At 41.7% G+C, this 14,604-nt stretch overlaps 1 protein-coding gene across 11 annotated transcripts in view; it reads left to right on the top strand.

The window, feature by feature from the left end:
- LHFPL2 (LHFPL tetraspan subfamily member 2) overlaps nt 1–14,604 on the top strand; it is a 165,535-nt gene that overhangs the window by 66,133 nt on the left and 84,798 nt on the right. The window contains exon 3 of one of the 11 annotated variants that reach the window (XM_029942482.1): nt 8,388–8,486. The exons of the other annotated variants lie outside the window; for them this stretch is intronic. The gene's annotated coding sequence lies outside the window, so the exon portion shown is untranslated. The remainder of the gene's footprint in view (nt 1–8,387; nt 8,487–14,604) is intronic. 11 annotated transcript variants of the gene reach the window in all.

Genomic DNA, 14,604 nt, shown 5'->3' with positions numbered 1-14,604 from the left:
TATGAATGTCAGGGTTCAAATGACATCTTTCATAAGAGTTAAGTTTTTGTTTTACTTTTTACAAAAAGTTGATGGGTCCCCTGGGTGGCTCCGTTGGTTGAGCATTCGACCTCGGCTCCGATCATGATCTCACAGTTCCTGGGTTCGAGTCCCACTTCAGGCTCTGTGCTGACCACTAGCTCAGGCCCTGGAGCCTGCTTTGGATTCTGTGTCTCTTTCTCTCTCTGCCCCTCCCCTGTTCACGCTCTGTCTCTCTCTCTCTCTCTCTCTCTCTCTCAAAACTAAATAAAAGTTAAAAAAAATTTTTTTTTCTTTAAAAAGTTGAGAGAACCAGTTCCCTTTGTCTCTGAAGGAAATTAAACCACAAGTCAGGCTACCAATGGAGATTGTGGAATTTCTGTCCTGGATGGCTTCAAAAGTAGTACATAAAAATTAGGTCACTTAAGTAAGGCTGTTTGGAGCCTAACCAAGATGGCCTCCTGCAGCGTTCCAAGTTTATAAAACAACTTGTGTTAATATTCATAAAGCCATAGAGTATAAGGAAAGTCAGTACTTTGCTACATAATTTTTAGTTTCTTAAAAATGTGTTGAGCTCCTGGTGCTTAGAAATGGCTGTGTTCCTCATTTGCATTATATGCTAATATTGCCTTTGAAAACTTAGGAGTGAGTGGGAGGGAGGAAGTAGGAGCAGTTATAAGTGACATTCGATCTGTGCAGAGGATGGCACTGAAGAGGATACTTGGCTTAAGCAGAGCTGACTTGACGGAGCATATTAAACTCCCCCAAGAACTGTGCTTAGCGTGAGGACACTTCCTGTAAAGAATTATTGCATTACTAAATGATTAGTTTGCTGGCTTTAAAATGCCTATAAAATGCAAAGAGGTTGTTTGGTTCAATGTCACTGGAAGCTATTAACTGTAAAAAGTTAAGAAGATTGTCTGAAGCAAGATTTTTAAATCATCTGGATCCAGTATGAGCCTAGAATGACAAAAAGTCAAAGGAAAGATTCTTTGTGGAATGCCAGACCACAGCGAGCATAGTTCTTGGTGACTTGTTGGATTCCCAGTGTCCCCAGGGCTTTCTCCTTCTGCAAATTGTATCCAGCGCTAGCCTACCACATAGTGACAGACCGGTTTCCCTCCCGCCTACTGACCTTAAAGAGGCACAGTTCAAGGGCTTATGAACACCTGTAAGAAGGACTTGTTTTTTTTAGGAGTGGAGAAATTGAAAGCTATTAAAGGTGCTTAGCAGGCAGGACAGCAGAACATAAAATTTTTTTGCACAATTAATGAAAATTCTTCTTTTTTCCGTTCTTTTTTTATGTAAAGATTTAGCTTGGGAATTTAAATTAGGAAGTTAATGTCCTCTTTGACTCTATTTCTTGAAATTGTCCAGTCAGTGCAATATAGACTTAAGACTTTCCCAGGGACCTAGAAACTAAAATATATTATCTTCCCTTTGTTTCTCTTCTCTTTGTCTTTGTTTGTTTGTTTGTTTCATTTTCCTGGGCAGGCAAAAATAAAGGAGAGAACTCGAAGCTATAACATTTGGTTTTAGTACTGTTTTCTTTCCTTGTTCCATTTAAGAAAGGACACATTCATTAAAATAAGACCCCATGTTTTTAGTTCTTTCTCTCTTTTAACTTAACTTTTATTTGAAGTTAGTTCTGCCATGTGGTGGTTTTCAAGATGTTTGTTTATTTGCAGTGAAACCCTTTCTTTCATAGAAAATCTTGTGTTTAACCCTCGTCTATCAACTGTAGCCGTTCTGGGCAGTTACCCAGCCCAGCTGCCTCCCGCCCTGGGGTTTCTGAGGCACAGCGGAGTGCACCCTCCCCTTGTCACTGCCCCCTCCCTCCCGTGACCCAGGGGTCCTGAGGAACCTGGTGTTTAATCCCCTGATAGGAAACAGGATTAGGAGGGAGGGCCTCAGTGGCTGTTCCCAGGCTGCCACCAATACTTTTTGGTCACTTCACATCTCTGGACCGCTTAGGTGAAATGAGGGCTTTGTGCTAGATCATCTCCCATGTCCTTCCTGCCCTAAGTAGTTCTGAGTTACGTCTAGGGAGTGTCGAGGTTGTGGCATTTTGGTGACTGAGGACTGCACACAGCGAGAGCAGAAGGCCTGGCTGAAGGAACAATCATCCCGCTCTAGCAGGAAGAGTCTTCAGTTCATGCAAATGAAAGCTTGGGAACCAAAACCTATGCATCAGCAGAATTGTTTCAGGAAAATGTCTTCCAGAGATTTCAGTGAGGCATCTCCAACCCTCTGACACAGAAAAGTCTTGTGGAGAAAGGGATTTAAAGCAGTTGTGGGTTCTTGTTTACCATTGATTGTAGTCGAATTTGCTAGCAAGTGGTTAGCTCTTAATAAATAAAACCATTTTTCCTCACTAGAGAAAATTATGTCCTATCACTTTGTGTGTGTGTGTGTGTGTGTGTGTGTGTGTGTGTGTGTGGGAATGCATCTGAGACGTAGTTCAAGAATCTGCAGCCAGTTAACACACTTGGTTAGAGAATGGGGATGGTGAGGCCAAGGTCAGGGTTCAGTTGCTCTGTGGGCCAGTTAGCTGGGCGGGGCTGTGAGGCCAGACTGTACTTTTAACTCCGACCAGCTGCCTCTCACATGTACAGCGTGGGTCCTGGGGCGGGTGAGAGTGTGGAAGGATATCCGGATTCAGCTTTTCCTCCTGGGACCTCGTTGGGCCTTTGTCCTGGTAGTGGATGGCTTGGCATTCACATTGGTGGCTAGAGGGCACCCAGCTTGCATATTTGACAGCTAAAAGGAAAATGTAAAATATTCATTGTGAGCCAGCATCTCAGTGCCTGCTATTTGTGGGTCTCTCCGATCTGAAGACAAAACTCCCTCCACTAAGTTAGAGTAGAGATTATTGAAATAGTGCTTCATAGTTTTTGGGAACTGGGAGAAGGGCTCCATTAGAAGAGAAATTCGCTTTTAACTTAAGATCATCATTCATTCTCTTTACTTGTTCTCATTTCTTCATTTAAACACAGTTTTGTAATGGAAATTTGAAGCCCTTGATTTGCATATGTAAAGGAACAGGCATCTTAACGGAAGTTGTTTGGGGGGAAAATGTTATTCCAATGCATATAATTCCCCTAGAGAAAGGTTCTATATGAATAGGTGTTTACTATTATTTAAATATGGAACTTTTTCTCTTGTTTCTTAGCACAAACATAGCAATGTATGAAGCCTCTGTAGGATTTCATCTTTGCCTAGGGAAGCAATTTTATTTAGTTATAACTTGTTTTCCATGAATAATAGTAAAGATGAGTGGTCTGAAGTAAAGTATCTCGACCCCCTCCCCTTTTTTTGGTGAGAAAAGTATTCATTTTGATTCTATAGAATTCAAACATTAAAGAATTAGAAAACTTAAGCATCTCTTAATCTGCCCAGTGACCCCCCCACAGTGATCACCATTAAGATACTCTTAATGAGCCAATTGTAAAACCGGGTGTAAAAATTAGAATTTTAAAACTTTTGTTGATTTTTATCTCCTGAATTCATTTTTTGCCAGGTCAGTGGCTTTCAAAATGTTTGTTTTAACAGTGAGTGATTTCTTCAAACACCATTTTCCTTGGAATTTCAGTTTAGAATAAAAAAAGTAAAAGCAGAGACACTCTAGATGTAGCTGGGGAAGAAATCTGCCTGCTTCCTCCTCTGTCCTGATGAGTGGAACCTCAGGGTCCCTCCACCTAAAGACGGGACAGCACTTAGAACAGCGACTCAGCGCATTTGCTTCAGTGGTTGATTGGTATTGGTGTTGGACTTCACTTCGTTGACTAAGTCTTCTGACTGGGCCACTCATCGTGACGTTTATTTTCCCATCATTGACTTTGGGTGCTTATTTTTAGGTAAGCTATAGTTAACCATAGACTTAAAAGCAAACCACGTAAGCCAACCAGTGATTTTTTTTCTTTCTTGAAATTGGACCTTTACATTTAACTCATCCTTTGACTTTAGTTCAAATGCCACATTTGTCACTACTTTTTAGTCTGTGGCAGCAAGGTTTTTTTTCCCCCTTGTGGTTGTAGGTCTAAATCTGTAACTACAGTGCTTATGCCATGGTAGACATTCGTGTTCACGGACCTAGTAGCAAAGAGTTTTTGCTTTTCCTACCCCTTTTCTGGTAATTGTGTTCCTGCCTGTTGTCTTTCCCTCACTAGATAATAAAAAGGAAGACAACATTATTTCATGCTGTAGGTCTTGCTGGAGAATCTCTTCATCTTCAATCAGATTGCAGTTAACTTGGAGTCCTCCAAAAGAAAAAACACCCTCTGTAAACATACAGTTCTCAAATCTATGTTATGCCCAAACACTATAGGCTACGGTGGCACTAAAAATGGTCTTTATTAGTCTCAAAGGTGTCCGTATATTCAATAAGTGTTTATTGAGCACTTGCCGTCTAATTTGGCTAAGCCTTGAAGAGATGGAGAGACCGGGTATTTCACATGCACCCATTCCTGCAGTGAACACATGCCTACAAGGTGGATGCTCTTAATAGCTGGCCCTTCCCTTACTCACTTGACATGCTTTTCTCAAGGTAATCTCACCCTTACCTGTGGCTCCAGTCACCTCCTGTATGGTGCTAATTTCCTAGACTATATCACCTGCACTAACCTTGCCTCAGTTCCTCGCCATGCCTACTTGAATCTCCCTTCCCTGGTTGCCCAGGCAGGATCTTGAAGCTTAAAGGTCTCAGTGAGCAAATTTTCTGTCATATCCTCACCTGATCTCCCTTTTTCTCTTGGTTCCCTGTTTTGGTCCAGACATTATCATCTGCCCATCCATGTATTCACCAGCCAGTATTCCCTGAGAACTCACTGTCTCAAGCGCTACTCCAGATATTAGGGATCTGTACAGCACAAACGAAAGCACATTAAAGGTCTTGTCTTTGGGGCTCCTGGGTGGCTCATTCGGTTGAGCATCTGACTTTGGCTCCCGTCACGCTCTCACAAGTTCAAGCCCCACATCGGGTTCACAGCTGTCATAGCAGAGCCTGCTTCAGATACTCTGTCCCCATCTCTCTCCACCCATCCCCCACTTTCACTCTCCTAAAAGTAAATAAACTTAAGAAAAAAGGAAAATAAATAATGAAAGGTCTTATCTTAATGGAGCTAATATTCTAGTGGACAAACAACTAACTTAATCTTTATCTATAGATCTAGATGTATCTGTATCATCCATCTGTCTCTGTGGAAGGGTGTTAGGCAGTGGGGAGAGCTATGGAGAAAAATGAGACCAGGTAAGGATGACAGACAGCGCTGCAGCCTGAGAGGATGCGCGTTGTGCTGGCTTTTTTTTTGTTTGTTTTTGTTTTTGTTTTTGTTTTTTTACCTAGGGCGATGATAGAAGGAGGTGACCTTTGAACAGAGACTTGAATGAAATGAGGGGATGAGGCATATGAATATCAGTGATTTGGGGAGGTCCTGCCTCACCCTCTGTTAGTCTTTCCTTTCTTTTTTTTTTTTTTAAGTTTATTTATTTTGAGGGAAGGATAGTGCAAGTAGGGGAGGGGCATAAGGAAGGGGAGAAAGAGAGAGAATCCCAACCAGGTTCTTTACTGTCAGTGCAGAGACTGACAAGGGGCTTAAATCATGAAATTGTGAGATCATGACCTGAGCTGAAACTGAGAGTCGGACACTTAACCGACGGAGCCACCCAGGTGCCCCTCTGTTAGTCTTTCCTAGTGAAGGACTGAGTCATGGCCATTTTTATAATGTTGCCTAAGACAGAGTTTGTAAATGTTAGCAGTTGGGTGGATGGACTTGGAACAGGGAGTCAGACGTACGCTGGGTGTGACATAGAACCATGCCCAGAGGTCTGCATGAGCTCAGAGAAAGGAGTGGTGGGAAGAGGGCAAAGGCAAGAGTAAGTTCAGAGAAGGCTTCAGAGAAGATGGCACTCGAGTTGTGTCTTGAGCAGATTCTCATGTATGGAGATGGGGAAGACTTAGAGGCAAACAGTCACAGTCTCAAAGACCTTGGAGCCTCAGCAGTGAAGTTTGGAGGACACAACATCAGAGTTGGGGTCAAAGCAGGCCACATAATGAGGGATCACAGCACCATGACTTGTGAAGGACAATGGCTAGCAAATCCCTAGGATAAGTAAGCTGGGATCAGGTGCGTTCTAAGAAGTCAAATTACATTAAAGTGACTTTAAGTGCCGTCCTTGGGAAAGGAAAGATGGAGAAAGAAGGTTAGGTTTTTCCCTTTCTCTTCTTCCCAGCTGCTGCTGCCCCGAGAGCATTGCTTCCTCCTAACCCCCTTATCCTGTGTTCGTCCTTCTGATTATAAAGACAGTCATGGCAAGTTCTGGTTCTCAGGGCTGTTACAGAAGCCTCTGCCTTCTTGGCTAGAAGATTAATCATTTTTGTGTTTTGAAAAACCTCTGTTGTGCGGTGCCACAAGAAGAGACTAGACTGTCATACTTGAAAGCTTCAGGGAGGGAAGGCAGGTCTCGACCAGGGCGAGGAAGGGGCAGGACGGACATGCGGTGGCCCTTCCAGTGAAGGATTGTGGGGCTCTGGAGTCACCCTTGGTCTCGGTGCCCATTAGGAATGGGATAATGTGTGGCAGGGACTCTCCCAGAAAGTTCTGGCATCTTCCACACACGGCTTTGATGTTATTTTGGTTTTAGTGTATTTGCCTTTATTTTCTCTAATCTGTTAGAGAATTTGTCCCCGAACCACTTCAAGTTTTATTTGAAGGACTTTATAAATACAGTGATTTAGTGATACAATCTCTGTCATGTGTAATAATTTTTTTTTCTTTAAAACTAAATCATTATGGGTTTGCCTGGGTGGCTCAGTCGGTTAAGTGGCCAACTTCAGTTCAGGTCATGATCTGCGGTTTGTGGGTTTGAGCCCTGCGTCAGGCTCTGTGCTGACAGCTCAGAACCTGGAGCCTGCTTCAGTTTCTGTGTCTCCCTCTCTCTGCCACTCCCCTGCTCACACTCTGTCTCTCTGTCTCTCAAAAATAAATAAACATTAAAAAATTTTTTTAGCTAAATCTTTATCTTTTAGGTGTGTACATACCTCTGCTTAGGTAAGCAGAGTTGTTCCAGGAGATTTCATGAGTAGGTAGGTACCTCATTAGCTTCCTCCCTAGAGAGCAGTGGCTGTGCTTGGGCCCCCTTGTGGGGTAGTGCCTGTAGGAAGTGGGCCTCATTTCAGGGCTCCACTGCTAAGATGTTTTGGGGTTTATTTGTATTGATAAATCACACTGTTCATTACTGACCAAGACTTAGTACTATCCTAAGGTTTATAAAAATGTTTTACTAAGGGCACGTACCCTTTGTTTTGTTAAGATACAGATATTTTACAAATTTCTTGGAAGCTTTGGTGGCTCAGTTGGTTAAACGTCTGACTTCAGCTCAGGTCATGATCTAGCAGTTTGTTGGTTCCAGCTCAGAGCCTGGAGCCTGCTTCAGATTCTGTGTCTCCCCTTCTCTCTGTTATTCCCCTCCTCATGCTGTGTCTCTCTCTCTCTCTCTCTCTCTCTCTCAATAATAAATAAATGTTAAAAAAAAAAAAAAAAAAAAAAAAAGGAAGCCTTCCCTGGCAAGTGGTAAAAGCTTAGTCATACTGTCCTCACACAGTTAGCATTTGAAGTGATTTTATTCCTCCAAAATGTCTTCATAGTCATCCTCACTCCTATTGAGATGACACAGGCCTTTCTGAGCTCTCCAAGAGGTGGGCGAAGCTTCCCCTTCTCTGGCTCTGCTTCCCCCAAATCCAGTTCCTTGCTCACTAGTGTCAAGGTTTTAGAAAAGCTCAAAGCCTTTGGTTATGTAGACTTGAAACCGAAGACATAAGTCCACCTGGGAGAGATAGCAGTGACCCACATATGTTGTGGTGTATGCAATGTCTACCCGACCCTTTGTGGGTCTTGGGACCCTTGGAAGTCCCAAGAAGCACCCCGGCACCGAGGCAGAGGACTGCTGAGGTTGCAGGAGGGACAATACTTTTCTTGGGAGGAGCAAATGATGTCTTGTTTGTTCTGGTCTCCCTGGTGCCTGGCAGGCCATGGGTGCCCAAGAGATAATTTTTGACAAGGGGTGGATAAAGTAGTGGACAGATAAGTGCTTTTAGCATATGCAAGGTAATGAAAAGGATAAATATTTTAGTTAGAGGAGCCGGGCCTCCAAAAGCACAGTGTCTTTTACCACTGGAATCAGCCTTGCTTGGAAGCAGAGACTCTCAGATTTCTTTCATTCATTTGTAGGATATTGCAAATCCTTTCAAAGAAAGACGTTTCCAGAATGGCAAGTTAGCCTGTTTTGATAGTGTAACAGCCTTGCCCCCTCAGTGAGTTTAACCTGTGTGAAGGTGACGCTAATGCAAGGGTCTTTGTGTCTTTCCACAGGCCAGACGGGCTCATTCCCGAACTTTAAGGGGATTATAACTGCCAGCCAGCCTGGGAACAGCATCTCTCCTTGCTGTATATATGCTCTCACCTGAATGTGTCTGTATTACCCTCTTTGGAAATGTTTTTAATATGTAGCCTTTGTTTATTTCTAGTTTAAATCTTGGCATGTTTTTGAGAAACCTTGGTCTGTTGTCTAAAGTTTATGCCTAGAGTTAGAGTGCAGACTGCTAGGACATGTCAGACAGAGAAAGGGCTTGTCGGCACTTTGGGTCCACGCTACCTGCATGGCCACCTGTTAGCCTTGGCCTGCTCTCTGAGCAAGCCGCACTCCCGTCTGCCTTTAACAACCTATGTCTGTCCATCATCAGTGACTTCTTCTCGACAAGTGCTTAAGGCATTTCATGAGATTTGCTCATTGCCAGTGCTCGACAGTATTCACAAACTGTCTATCTCTCGCAGAATGATCACATAGCTATATTCAAGGTTACAAGACAGAAGGGCAAGAAGAGTAGTTGTCCTCTGGAGGAGCATTTCTGAGAATTACTAACAGGCCCTTAATACACACATGCCCTGGTCACCTTCTTCCACCACTCATATTCCAAGGATATCATGGAGGGCGGTCCAGACCTTGGTATTTTGAAACACACCCACTTGAGGACTCCCCCAGGGTGGACTCCACCACTGTCTTCCATGCCTGCTGACTCATCCTTTGTCTCTAGTACTTTCTCCTCCTGAAATTCCTGCTGTCATCTTTGTGGTGATTTTCTCCATCCTTTCGATCCTGTATTTCTCTCTTCCCCCTATCCTGCCTTTTCTATCTGTAGGAAATAATCCATTTATTTATTTAGTAAACATTTATAAAGTGTCTACTCTGTGTCATGCACTGTGCTAAGTGCAGGAGATATGTAAAGGAGTAAGCTAGAGTCAGGTTTCGTCTCAAGGAGCTTCTGGCCCAGGAGATTTACTACTCAGTGTTGGGGAAAGGCTAACGATTATGTGAATGAACATGGTGCCCAGACCTGATGTGTTAAAAGGCAGTATAATTGAGTCTGACTTGTTTTTGGCACACTGGTAGGTTATTCTGTTGTTTTCAGATATTTGAAAACTTACCCTTTAACAGCCTCATGTTGATGTGATTTTTGAATCAAGTAGTTTCTCCTTCCTTAAGAGTGAAAGGAAGTTTCTGTGATTAACAACATTTGGCTTATAGACTCTGAGGTCTCTAGAAACTTGAACTTCAGTCATTCACTGCGCAGCTGAGTGGCAGGGCGGGCAAGGGAGAGGCTCAGGTTCCCAGCATTTCGCATGAGTTAACACAGCCTGGCCTCTGGCAACCTGCCACTCTCTGCTTGTAGACAGGTTTGTGAAATTTGACACTCTCATGTCTTTCCTTAACAATCTTGCAGGGCTGAGCAGTCTTCAGTGGCTGACCCATTTCTGTTAAATTCCCATTGTTAGATGCAAGTGTGAGATTCTCCTGGTCCTGTCCATGAACAACAGTTTATGCTTTAGATGCAAAAATGAGACCCTGCCTTTTGTGTCTGTTAGGCTGCCACCAACTCCACTTAAAATGTGAACCATACACAAGCACATATGGTATCAACAGAGCATAGTGAAGTAGGGTTTGGATGATTATTCCTTTAGTTGATACAAGTCAAGCAGAGCCTAGAGAGTTGTCTACGAAACACTAGAGTACTTCTTAGGTGGAAATAGAGTAGTTTGTAAGAGTAATAGGGCTCTTACCATATTTTGCTTTTAGCATGTTGCCTTCGGTTTCATTTCCATGCTTCAAGTCTTTGGGGGCCCTTCCTTGCCCTCATCCTTGATGAATAAGTATGATGGTTGAAAAGCACCATGTTGCAGGATCTAGCATTTACTAATTGTGTGATTTAGCTTAGTCTGTAAAGTAGGAATAATAAATGACGTCTGCCCTGCACCCCCACTCCAGTTGCCTTCTAGTCATTGTGTGGGTCACAGGAGAAAACAAGTTGTCAAGCCTCATTTAACTTCCCCAGTCCTCTGCCATGGGAACTCCTGTTCTCACCAGGGATGGGTGTAGTGAACTATCGTGTGGTTCTTGGAATGATTCTTTCTTTCATAGCACATTCATCAAGTCTTTCTCCTTTGCTGGCTTCTGTGATCATGAGCCTCTGCCTCTTGACCCACCCCAGAGGCAACCTGGCCCTCTGCGTGGCAACTCTGTTTCTTATGACATTCTTTTTTCAATTGAGCTGAGATTTATCCTTAGAACTTCCAAAATAAATTACACTTGTTGGTTCTAGTTTTACAGAGTTACATGAAACAATTCAAATCAGCACATTGCAAGTCACAGAAACTTATAACTGAGAAAGGGGTCTTACAACTCCGCTTCCTGTTTTTGGCAATTCAATTCATTTCAGTAAATAAGAGCTGGTGCCTATCACGTGGGTGCTGTGCTCAGGCACTGAAGGGAGCTATTGTTTCTCCCCCTATCTCCGGAAGTGGAACAGAAGGGCACGCAACCCAAATGGAGATGAATGGGAAGTAAAAACTTTTTAACTCCTTAATGTGCAAGAAGAATGATGGTTTTAATTTCATTTAGGATACTTGCTAAGTAAATAATGCCTGCCTTTCTTGGGTTATAAATAACGTCAATGGTCAGGGAGACTACTGATCTATAACAATGAAGATGAAAGAATGATAGTAATAAAGACTTATATTTCTGCTTTTTATAAGCTCCTCTGTGTTTATTAACCAGTAAGCGAAGACATAATTGCACAAAGAGAAATGGAAACCGGTGAAATGGCAGCATAACACGTCTGTGTGCGCTACACTAGGTGTTTTATAGTGGCTGCAGCCCTTGAGAGGACCTTGAAGTGTCTTCTCAGAATTAAAGGCAGTGTCTTCACTGAGTTACATGTTGTTGTTGTTTTAACATTTATTTAATTTTGAGAGAGAGAGAGAGAGAGAGAGAGAGAGAGAGAGACAGAATGATAGTAGGGGAGGGGCAGAGAGAGAGGGAGACACAGAATCTGAATCAGGTTCCAGGCTGTGAGCTGTCATCACAGAGCCCAACGCTGGGTTAGAACTTACAGACCACGCGATCATGACCTGAGCAGAGGTCGGACCCTTAACCAACTGAGGCCCCTATGTGCCCCGAGTTACATGTTAATTAACAGAATTTAAAACAAAAACAAGCAAATAAAAAAAAGTAGCACCAACACTGCAGTTGGATGCCCTGGGGTTCTCTTCTGGACCCATTGCGGAGTAGCAATATGATTTGGGGGGGAAGTCAGTCTTTACTCCTCAGAATTTTATTTCCCTCAAATTTAGAATGGGGCTAACTTTTTGCCCTGCCTGTATAGTACAGCTGTTAGCAGTGAATGTGTTCCTGTGCACCGACTTGAATTTTCACTTCTCACACTCTTGTAACTTCCAGAGAGTTCTTTAAACTTCTCCATGCCTGCTTCTTCATCTTTAAAGAGGGATAATATTAGTACCTACTTCAGGGTTCTTCTGAGAAGTGAGTAAATCCCCACCAAGGACATAGAACAGTGCCTGACAGTTCATGCCTAATACCGTAACTAATTTTTTGTGAACTTCTGAGGGCACTCTGACTTAATATATTTTTAGTCTACTGAATTTTTAAAAGAACATTTTTAAAAAATAGAAGGAGATAATACCCTAGTGTCACATTGTATCTTTCTGGTCATTTTGGCAATTTCACAAGATAGGACTTTATTGTCAGAAAAGGCTAATCATGATCCTGAAAACTTATTCCTAAATGCGTTTTTTTCTTCAGCACTTCAGACCAAATTTATTTATTCTAGGAAGTGTGTTTTACTGGCACTGCGAGTTTGGAAAGCTTTAGGTGGGAATCAGGATATGACCCTGCCTTCTCTATTACTGTCAGAAGCTGGAGATCTGTCCTGACAGTCTAGAGCTTTGCTTGTGTCGTATCGAACAAAAGGGTTTTTTTTAATGTTATCTTTGATTTTGAACTGTGCCAATTCAGCTTGGAGGGGTAATGAAGTGTTGATCAAGAGCTCCATCATAACAGACCCATTTATAATAATCCTAGTGGCTTATTTCACAGAAGCAGTCTTCAGATAAAAATACTGATCATGACTTCCTGTGATTTTCCCTGAAGGGGTAAAATTAAATAGTGGAAATGCTTGGAATTTAATGAGTGATTAACTTATAAAGAACCACTTAAAACAAATCATAACTCCCCTAAGCTACTATAACAAAGGATCTTATGAGTTCAGAATTCTTCTATGTATTTATGTTTTATAAAGTGAAACGTAGTGACATTTGTTCACTATCTTCAAATTTGTTATTGAACTAAAATCGTAGCTTTAGATGGAGAAACCTTTGAGCCCCACACTGGCTTTTCCACCTCAGGTTCAGTTTAGATTAATACTGATGCTGCTACTATTAAACTAGTTACCTGAACATAAATGTGGGTATTTGTGGCCTGGTAGTACACACTCCATTATCAAAACTTGATGATGGGATATTTCAAAGTTTGATTATAGAAAACGGACACGGAGATTTTTCCTGTTTTTCTGTTTGTCAGGAGAATTGAGGCTGTTGAATATTTTGTTTCATCTGTCTTTTCCTGTTTGTGTATTTACTATTTCTTGAACTCTCAACCCTTTATTTCTCAATTTTTACTCCTATACAATGTTACATTATAGTTCCTAAATAATAGCATGAGTAGGTAATCATTTTGAAGTGAAGAAATTACTTTTAAACATACAAAAAGCACAAGTTAATTTTATCTGCTAGTTGATTTCTTTTCCAGAGTTTTTTGTGTTAAAGAAGGTCAGATTTCTGTCTGGGGAGGTAGTTAGTAGATTAGCAGGTGTTAGAGTAGAAGGTGTTTTCAAGGGGCTGCATGGTAGGATGAAAAGATGCAATTTGGAAACTCTGGGTGTTTGTGATGCTGGGGAAATTTCTTTGCTTCTTTCAACATTAGTTTTTTCACCTGTCAATGGAAATACTGCCTGTCTGGAGAAGTTATAATCTGATATCACATTATGCTGATTATATGTATCATATGTTGATATGTAAGATCAGCATAATGTAACTGATAATGTAAAATAACCAAATGATAACTGTGATATTTTACATTAGAAATTTGTTTCATTTATGTTTAATATTTCAAAACATTGCTGAATAAACATTTTTGGATTCTTTGTTTTGTGACTATGTTAATAGGCTTATAATCTTCTAAGGTTACAACCATTAAGACTTTGAGAGGACCAAAAGGAATACTTGATTTCTAAATAAACAAATCATTATATAAATTCTTATTTCTTTTTTTAAATGTTTCTTCAATGTTTATTTTTGAGAGACAGAGAGAGACAAAGCGTGAACAGGGGAGGGACAGAGAGAGTGGGAGACCAAGAATCTGAAGCAGGCTCCAGGTTCTGAACTGTCAGCACAGAGCTTGATGCGGGGCTTGAACTCATGGATGGTGAGATCATGACCTGAGCTGAAGTTGGACACTTAAGTAACTGAGCCACTCAGGCCCCCCTATAAATTCTTTTTTTATATAAATTTTTAAAAATATTTTATTTATTTTTTGATATAGAGAGAAACAGAGCATGAGTGGGGGAGGGGCAGAGAGAGAAGGAGACACAGAACTAGAAGCAGGCTCCAGGCTCTGAGCTAGCTGTTAGCACAGAGCCTGACGTGGGGCTCGAACCCACGAACATGAGATCTGACCTGAGCTGAAGTTGGAGGCCTAACTGACTGAGCCACCCAGGCGCCCCTACTCCCCTATAAATTCTTATTTCTTGAGTCCTTTCTTTACTGTGCTATAGTTGTAATGACTATTTTTCCCTTTCTCCAGTCTTGGACATCTTTGTGAGTTTATTTTTTAAAAAAAGTTAACAGAGTAACAGAAAAGGATATAGAACACTGCCAGGGTAGTTTACTTATTCACAATTTTATATTTCATTCCTCAATTTGTTTCAGAATTATTTGAACCTTTCATGGCTGTTCATAAAGTGCCCTCAAGGACAAAGTACCCTCAAATTGATCTCTTTGTGAGGGGAAAGGAAAGGATGCAAAAATGTCCGTATTCATGGGCTGTACCTTCCCCTCTACTCTCTTTTTTTCTGGTTTGGACCTTGTGTTAATACATCAGTGTTTCAAAGAATGGGTGACTATGTTTAATGGAAGTTGAACTATCTGCTGCCTGGGGGCCAATATTTAAAACATCACG

This window comes from Suricata suricatta, chromosome 6, assembly GCF_006229205.1.
Source record: "Suricata suricatta isolate VVHF042 chromosome 6, meerkat_22Aug2017_6uvM2_HiC, whole genome shotgun sequence".
In the NCBI taxonomy this organism is placed as follows: Eukaryota; Metazoa; Chordata; class Mammalia; order Carnivora; family Herpestidae; genus Suricata; species Suricata suricatta.
This window is presented reverse-complemented; position numbering and strand designations above follow the sequence as displayed.